The following is an 8,550-nucleotide window of genomic DNA, read 5'->3' on the forward strand; positions in this document are numbered from 1 at the left end:
GAAAGGGACCAAGGTGGTCTGAAAGCTCACTCAAATGCACAGCCCCATCAGTGGGTTCCAGTAGAATCCAGCTGGCTGGCCCAGAGACGGATCACCCAGCATCTCTGGGGCTGAGCCCTGGGATCTCAGATCACATCAGTGACTCACCCGGCACTAGCTGAGCACCTGCTGCATGCAAGGCCCAGGGCTCTGTGCTGTGGGATGGTCACATGTAAGAGCTGCAGCAAAAAGAGGCTATATCAACAAAGGCATAATATCCAAAAGAGAGGAGGTGAACATTTCCCCATTTTCTTATCCTGGCATGGTACTGGGTTCTGTTTGGAAGACCACATTTTGAGAAGGATTTTGGCACATTTTGAAGTCTCTTGGGGGAACATGTCAAGACGATGAACAATCTGGATTCCATGTCCTGTCAAGAAGGTCTACAGCATGTGATTAAAGGGCGCCTAGGTGGCTCGGGTGGTTGGGCATCTGCCTTTGGCTCGGGTTGTGATGCCGGGGTCCTGGGATCAAGTCCCACATGGGGCTCCCTGCTCCGTGGGGCGTCTGCTTCTCCCTCCCCCTCGGCTCCCCCTGCTTGTGCTCACTCACTCTCTCTGTCATATAAATAAAACTAAAATCTTAACAAAGAATGTGATTGAAGCAGACAACGTGTTGACTTGTACTGGCAGATGGGGAGCTCCCCATCCTGCAAGTATTCAAGCAGAGGCAGGACATTAGCTTCTTTGGTGTGGGTCGGGCTCAGGGCGCCTGTGTCAGCCCTCCACCCTGCCCTCTCCTCAGGTGCCAGAGGGGTCTTTCCGCCAGACCCGATCATTCTGTCTCTTTGCTTCAACCCCGAGGGGCTCCTTGCCGCTCTTTGCCGTCACCAGATGGCGAAGCCATGCGAGTCTCCCCCATTCTGCTCCCTCTACCGCGGTCATTCTGAGCACACTCCCTCCCACCCCGAGCCTCTGCACCAGTGCCACCCGGCCTGACACGCCCCCTTTCCTCAAGCGAACTCCTGCTCAGCCCCCAGGTCTCAGGTCTTCTGGCCGTCTCAGGGGCAGAACAGAGGGGCTGGCGCCCCACCTCCTCACCCCAGAAAGCAGGGAGTGCCCGGAGGACAGAGACCGTCTGATTTGCTCAGGGCTGTATCTCCAAGGCCTGCACACGGGTCAGCACACAGTAGGGGCTCAGTGGATGCACGTGAGGGAAAGGAGGAAGGAAAGAGGAGAAGCCTTGCTACAGAAGGAGGCTGGGCTGGCCCCAGACGAAGGGCTGGACGTCCGGAAGAAGAGAGGTGACATTGTCAGCTCTCACCAGGACGTGCCCATGTAACAAACACGTCCCTGTGCCGGGGGCTTCTGGGCAGTGGTGGCTAGGCTCCCGAGCCTTCCTGTCCTGGGACTCTGGCTGAAGGAGTGGAGCCAGGACACGTCACTGTCTTGGAGGCCGGGACCCAGTGACTTGGGGCAAACACACTCTCGGAGCCTCCGCAGGCAGCTCACCCCCAGCTCAGCGGGCCAAGAGGCTGCGTCTCTCCCAGGAGGGCTCAGGTCTCCCGAGCGGGGCGCGTTCTCCGGTGCAGGAGGATCCTGGGAAGCCGTCCTGCGGGCTTCCACCTGGTAACGTCAGTGGCCGCACAGGTAGAGTGGGAGTGGGAGGGGCCAGCTTCATGCCAGAGCTGAGGCCGCTGCCCTTGGCGGAAGAGGCCTCTAGGAGCCATGGACGGTTCCCAAGCAGGGGCACACGGTGAGTGCACACTGCTGTTGCCACCGGGGCTGGTGTGGGGCTAGGAGTGGGGGATGCTGAGTTCTGGGCAGGATGACGAGGAGGACCCTGCCTGGCAGAAGGGCAGGTTGACACAGGACAGAAGCCAACCTGTCCCAGCCCCTGGCATCTCCTGCGCAAGGACCCTGATTCCTGGACTCCCCGGGGGCGGGGCAGTGGCAGCCTCTGCTCAGGGCAAAACTCCACGGACAAGACCTGGACAGGCCAGGCTTGGAGTCCACTGGACCTTGTACGGGCCAGCAGGCACCTTCCTTTCCAAGCCTCAGGAGATGGTGCTAACAGCTGAGGCTCAGAACAAAGGAGACAAAAGACATCTACAAAAATCTACAAAAAATTAAATTGCCTTTGCAGTCCATTGACAAACCCTTGGGACGGGCACAGTGACCCTCCTCCGGGAGTTTAGCTGTCTCGAGGCTGATACTTTGCGAGAGGCAGACAGTAACCTTAGCTTGACATTAGCCTGACCTCCAGGATCCTGTAAAAATTCCTCTCTGCCCTCCTCCCCAAGGTCCGTGTTAGCAACCATCCCCAGGCCTGTGGCCCACTGGCACACACCTGCAGCCTCTCACGACTGAGGGTTCACCAGCCAGTAGTAAAGGAACTTTTCCTTTTTTAAAAAAATGTGCTTATTTTGTTTAAATTCAGTTATTTAACATGTAGCGCACATTGCTTTCAGAGGTAGAGGTCAGCGATGCACCAGCCTCTAGTAACACCCAGGGCTCATTCCATCCCGCGGCAGCCCGAGGCCCATCCCCCAGCGGCCGCGCCCCGCCCCCACGCTCCAGCAGCCTGTGTTTTCCCTAGAGTTAAGAGTCCCTTAGGGTTTGCCTCCCTCTGACTTCCGGAAATGACCTTCTCCTGACCTCAGCTAGCCCCTCCTGGGGGGCTTGCTTCCCTTGCTTCCAAATTCCTGAGAGGCTTACGCTCACCCCGACCCCCTCCCAGCTCCTCCTGGGGACCCCAGTGCAGCTCTTAACGCCCGCGCGTCCTGTCCCCCTGCCTTCATAAAAGCACCCTCTTTGCACCCAAGAGGCTTCAAGAATTCTCTCTTGACTGGCCGCTCCCGGACCCCCACATTTCACATCCACAGCCACACCGTAAAGGCAGCGCGAGCGCTTTGGGCCGTGCTGGGCCGCCTTCTGGGGCCAGAGCTTGAGGCCTCTTCTGCCTCGCAAAGATCAGGTTTCCCTGCAGAGCTAGTCAGCTTCCCAGAGGGCTTCCTGGAGGAGGAGGCAGCCTAGCTAGGCCCGGAAGGAGAGTGGGAGCGGATTCAGGATCCCAGCCGGCCACTCCCGCCCCAAACCCGCGGGCGACAGACCGGCAGCCACCGAGGAGGGCGGTGCGGGGGCGGCGCCGCGGGCGGACACGGCGGCTCGGGAGGTGCGGCCTCCCGGCCAGCGGGTCACGTGAGCGCCGGCCGGCCAGGTGGGGAGCGTGACGCAGGCTGCACGGCCAGGTGCCCGGGGCGCGCGCCGCCGTCCCCTCCCGCCCGGCCCCCGCCCCGCCGGCCCGCGCGCCCACCCGGGCGCCCACCTGGCCCGACGGCCCCGCGCCCGCGCCTCCCCGGGGGCCGCGCAGGAAGTGGGGGGCGGGGCCTGGGAGGGACCCGGCGGCGGCTGGGAGCGCGGCCCGATCGGCCGCCCGGCCGGGGCGCGGGGCCCGGAGCCAGACCCGCCGGAGCCGCCGCCGCCCGCTCGCCGCCACGTCCTCCGCGCCGCGGCGCAGGTGAGCCTGGGGCCGGGGGCGCGAGCTGGACACGGGGAGGGCCGGTGACCCCGGGGCGCCTTCTCTCCCCTGCGCCGCCCCGCCCCGCCCCGCGCTGCGCCCGTCGGTGGAACTTCGCGGCTCGGTCCCTGCGCCCGCGCCGCCCGGGACGGAGCGCGCCAGGCCCGTCTGGACCCCCGCGGGCAGCCCCCCACGGCCTCGGGCGTCCTGCCGCCGCCCCTGCCGTTCCGGCCCCCGGGCGGCTCCGTCCGCACCCCGAGGGGACGCTTCTCTCCTGCGTAGACGGCGGAGCCCGGAGACCGCGGGGAGCCCCCGGACCTATGAAAATGGGGGTGGGGCGGGGGCGCACGAAACCACCCTCCCCCCAAACCCTGGAGAATCTGCTGCCCAAACCTAGTTGGGCCTCCAGTTAGCGGCCCCCAGATGAAGACCCGCGCTCCAGCGACGCGGGAAGAAGCGCCTCCCGGGCGGCGGGGGTGGGGGGCAGACGCAGCAGCGGGCGCCCTGCTCGCTCTCAGCGGGTAGGGGAGGAAGGAGGGAGGAGTGTGGGGCCGCTCCTGAGGCCGCGGCCCCTCTCACTGCGCACCGCACCGGTCTCCGTGCCTCCGTTTCTGCATCTGGGAAGCAAGAATCCCTTCTGAGCTCGGGGCGGACCTCAGCGCAGCACTGGGCATGGGGGTACATGGGCACCAGACCTGGAGCCCAGGAGTGCCTGACTCTCCCTGTGGCCTTGAGGTGAACAGTCTGCCCCTGTTCTGTGTCTGGGGGGATCAGGGGGCACCTGCGGAGTCTGACCTCACACACCCCCAGCCTAGTGCTTAGGGGTGTGGTGGCCCCTGGGTTCAAATCCTGGGTCCCTGTGAACTCAGGCGAGTGACATAAGCCCCCGGGCAGCAGAGTCCTCCTGTGTGGAAGGGGAGGCTTCAGGTGCCCGCAGGGAGGGCACTGAGTCAGCGCACCTGAGCCGCAGTCTGGACACTCCCCTGGCAAGGCCCGCCGGCCACAGGACAGGGCCTCGCCCCGCGTCTCCCGAGTCCTGCAGGGAGAGAGCGGCAGGAGGCAGGGTCTTGGGGGTTCCCAGAAGTGAGGTCTTCAGTCACTTGGACAGAAGCCGCCTGGAGAGGAAGAGGGAGTGAGCCGAGCAGAGGGCCCCTCCCCACTCAGGGACATCTGTGGGGAGACACCTGTGCCAGGAGGCTCTGGCTCCCAGGGCTGGGCTCCGACCCAACGGGGACGGCTCTGCACTGTGCTTGAGGAAGCAAGGGGGCAGCCGAGCGGCCTGCTGGGGTCCCCTCAGGCACCGCCCCCAAGGACGCTGGTCTGTGTGTGATCCGACGGGCACCGGCTCTCACCCTGTATCTGGTGCCCAGAGTTTTGGTTTCGGTTTCCAGATGGACGGCAGCCGCAGCTCCGTGCGCAGGCGACCCCCATGTGTCGGGGCGTCTTTATTTCCAGCAGGAATCTCTGCTCGCTCGCTGGCCCATCCTTGCCCAGCTCTCTGCCAACGGGCAGCCTGGCCCCACCGGCTTTCCTCACGTGTCGGGGAACATACCACCTTCCAAAGGAAGGGCATGACGAACTCTAGGCCCAGCGGGCAAGGAAGCGTTTGGAAGACACCTGCTGCCACCGGGTCAGGAGAGCTGTCGGACTCAGGGCTCTGGGGCTTCTTGGGGGGACACCATGCGTGTCAGCCCCGTCTGGGACAGGGGTCGAGTTTATGGGACTTCTGGACCGAGAGACAGGAGCCGGCGAGCCGTGGGTGAGCCTGTGGTTGCGAGGGGGGCACTGCCTGACCTGACCCCGGAGGCGGGCTTCTCTGTGACTGTTCCGGCACCGGGAAGCCTCAGAGCCAGAGGCCACCGGGAGGCTCCTGCATCTGCGGTGGCAGGGGCGGCAGGGGGTCAGGCACAGCACGGTCCCTCCCTGCTGCCAGATAGGGTGCTGCCAGCGGCCGGGTGCGTCTCCCTGACCCCCACCTGAGCAGGAGGCCCTCTGGTCAGTGACACCAGGCTGTCCATCTTGGTGCTGCAGACATTGGCTCCAGAACATTTCCCCGGGTGGGGCGCCCGTGATCTCCACCTACACACCCAGCGCTGCGACCTCCACGAATGTCTCTGGGCATTGCCAAGTGTTGGGTTGGGGGTGGGGGCTGCCCCAGCTGAGTCCTGAGCCGTCCCCAGCCGTCTTGCAGGTGGCACCGTCTGCTGTGTGCTGTGACTTAAAACGCCAAATCCTGCCCCCAAATTCCGTGTGACCCTGAGGCTCGGGCTTGGCAGGGCAGAAGTACCCAAGCACAAGCCCATCATCGTGGCTCCTCGAGTCAGCCTGAGCAAGGACCAGGGTGGGGCGGATGGTGCTGAGAGGCTGAGCCCCACCAGGCAGGGTGGGGTCAGCCGGATCTTGAGGCCAGGGCAGAGGGGACGGAGGCCCCCCGGGGGAAGTGGTGTGGGTCCTGCTGGCTGGGGGAGTGGCTGGTCCATCTGTGAGGCAGTGGGGGGGAGACCGCACGGAGCCCGCCGAGTCCCAGGAAGCCCATCTGTCGGGAAGAACAAGGGAGCGGGGGGCACTGGGCTGTGAGGGGCCGCACCGCAGCGAGGACGGTGCCCACCGCCGCTCCGGCCTGCCCCCCCCCCGAGTCGGGTCCTCCCCCCCGCCCACCTGCTGCCCTTCCTGCGTCCCACACAAGTGCCCCTTTCCTGCCCTGCACGTGCTGCGGAGGGAGACTCTGTGCCCTGGGTTATAAGGACCCAGTGGGAGACCGGTCTCCGCAGCCCCCTGGAGCAGGAACAGCAGGAAGTCACCCAGTGGTGGCACGGACGGATCCAGAAGCCCCCCTGATGCATCCATGGTGGTTTCTGGTGGCTGGAAGCTAAGTCTGCGCACGGAACCCCAGGGCCTCTTGGGGAGGACGCAGCCTGAGAGCAAGGGGCCTAGGACAGAGCAAGTATCCTGATGGCCAGCGTTCACTCGGCAGTTTGGGGACTGAGCCCACCCTGGGGACACCGACTGTCCCTGCTCCCAAAGGACCCACAGACTCTTCGGGCAGTCAGACGTGCAGCATGCAGCCCTCACTGCCCTGGGCCTCCCTGGAGGAGCTTCACGGGGCCCCCTGTGCGGGGGGCAGTCGCACCCCTGGGACCCGAGAGGTCGGAGCATCTGGCCTCCTTTTCAGCAACACTCTTTCTTGCCCAGACAGCATGGCCGGCATTTGCCCTGAGGCAGCGGGAGGAGAGTCTGTGCCCTGGCCCCTCCCTCACACCGGCCCCAGGACACTGGGCGAAGGCAGCAGCAGCGAGGTCACTGGGCCGGCCACTCTGCAGAGGCCACTGGCCGAAGATGCCGGGACAGTGGGGGGCCCGGGAGCCTGCGGGGCCGCTGCGCTCACGTGTGTGTGTTTGCGGACAGCCTGGTGCCTGCGAGGGTGTGACAGGCCCAGAGGATGGATGGGCCAAGGCCAAAGAGGAGCCGGAAGCGTCCTGGAGCAGGAGCCGGCGCTCGCAGGCCGGGCCCGCAGCGGGGCAGGTGTGGTGGAAAGGCTGGACCCGCCCACGGAGGGCAGGGGGATCAGAGCACGGGCAGGAGAGGGCAAGGTGCTGCGGCGGTGACGCCAGGGCCCGGAGCGCCCACCCCAGGCTGCCCCCGAGGAGGGGCTGGGGAAAACGGGGAGGAAGTGCGGACGAAATGTCCCCAGCACACGCCCAGACCCGCCAGACCCGAGGACGGGCTTGGAAGGGGGCACGAGCCCGTGGCTCAGGGGTGAACTTGGGGTTGTCTGCCGGAGCACCAGAACTCTCCAGTAAAGCGGGCGGGGGGGACCTCAGGCCACAATCCGGGGAGGCGAGGTCGGACGCGTCAGACGTCTCGCCGGCAGCAGAACCCCAGACCAGAGAAGAGACCTCCAGTTCTGGAAGAAATGTCTCCCTGGGGCTCTGATCTCGGCCCGTTACCAGCCCGAGACAAAGCTCTCCCGCGTGTGAGGCCGCCTTGGAGCCTGGGACAGGTGGGGGACCCCAGGAAAGGACTGGGGGGGGCGGGGCGGGGGAGGGGCCCGGGAGGCCGCGGAGCCGATCCACTGAGCAGAGCCGATCCACGGACCGTGCGGAGCCCACGGCCAAGGCAGGGAGGCAGGGAGGAGGGATGCCCGGGGCCACAGGAGCAGAGGAAAACCTGACTCAACACGGGGGAATGATTAAGGAGGGAGGCCGGCCGCGGGCGTCCCGCTCCTGCCCTGGAGCTGGCTGAGCTGACTCACGGGGGCTGGAGTCCCGTCCACGCAGCCGGGAGAGGGGCCGATGCCGGCCTTCCTCCTGGGAGCTCTCCCAGGAGCAGGAATCAGGGGTCAGCGGTGGGGTTTGGGGTGGGGGTGGGGGGCAGGGGACCGGGGCGGGTGTCAGGGCAGCGGAGGAGGCCACGCCTGTCTTTTTTTTTTTTTTTAAGATTTTATTTATTTGACAGAGATCACAAGTAGGCGGAGAGGCAGGCAGAGAGAGAGGGGGAAGCAGGCTCCCCGCCGAGCAGAGAGCCCGATGCAGGGCTCGATCCCAGGACCCTGAGATCATGACCTGAGCCGAAGGCAGCGGCTTAACCCACTGAGCCACGCAGGCGCCCCGCGATGCCTGTCTTGGTGCTTGAGTTTTGGTCCCGTGTCCAGGGACTTGTGGGAACCTGGATGTTCGGAGGAGGGAGACACAGGGGTGGCCATGGGGGCAGTGGCTCCCCAGAGCCGGCCCTGCGAGGCCCTGCGGAGCCCCAGACAGCGCTCCCTCTCCTGCAGGCCTGGTCCCAGGACTGGTGGCAGCCCAGGCCTGTGGGTGCGGCCACCTTGCTGGGAACGGAGGTCACACCCGGCAGTGGCTCGCCTGACAGGTTCCTGTTGGAGCACCTCGGGCCCCAGAGCAGACTTTGCCCTACGCTGGGAGAGGCCGTGCCCCTGGCTGGGTCCAGGGTCTGGGGTCCAGGGTCCAGGCCCAGAGGACGGGTCCAAGAAGACCCAAGCCTGGGGGTCCAGGGTCCAGGCCCAGAGGACGGGTCCAAGAAGACCCAAGCCTGGGG

General features: G+C 65.6%; 1 protein-coding gene across 2 annotated transcripts in view; it reads left to right on the forward strand.

The window, feature by feature from the left end:
- The first annotated feature begins 3,424 nt into the window (after positions 1-3,424).
- ARHGEF16 (Rho guanine nucleotide exchange factor 16) overlaps positions 3,425-8,550 on the forward strand; it is a 20,608-nt gene continuing 15,482 nt past the window's right edge. Inside the window, exon 1 of one of the 2 annotated variants that reach the window (XM_059376733.1) lies at positions 3,425-3,498. The gene's annotated coding sequence lies outside the window, so the exon portion shown is untranslated. The remainder of the gene's footprint in view (positions 3,499-8,550) is intronic. The other variant, XM_059376734.1, reaches the window with a different exon arrangement.

The sequence above is a fragment of the Mustela nigripes genome, chromosome 14 (genome assembly GCF_022355385.1).
Source record: "Mustela nigripes isolate SB6536 chromosome 14, MUSNIG.SB6536, whole genome shotgun sequence".
Lineage (NCBI taxonomy): Eukaryota > Metazoa > Chordata > Mammalia > Carnivora > Mustelidae > Mustela > Mustela nigripes.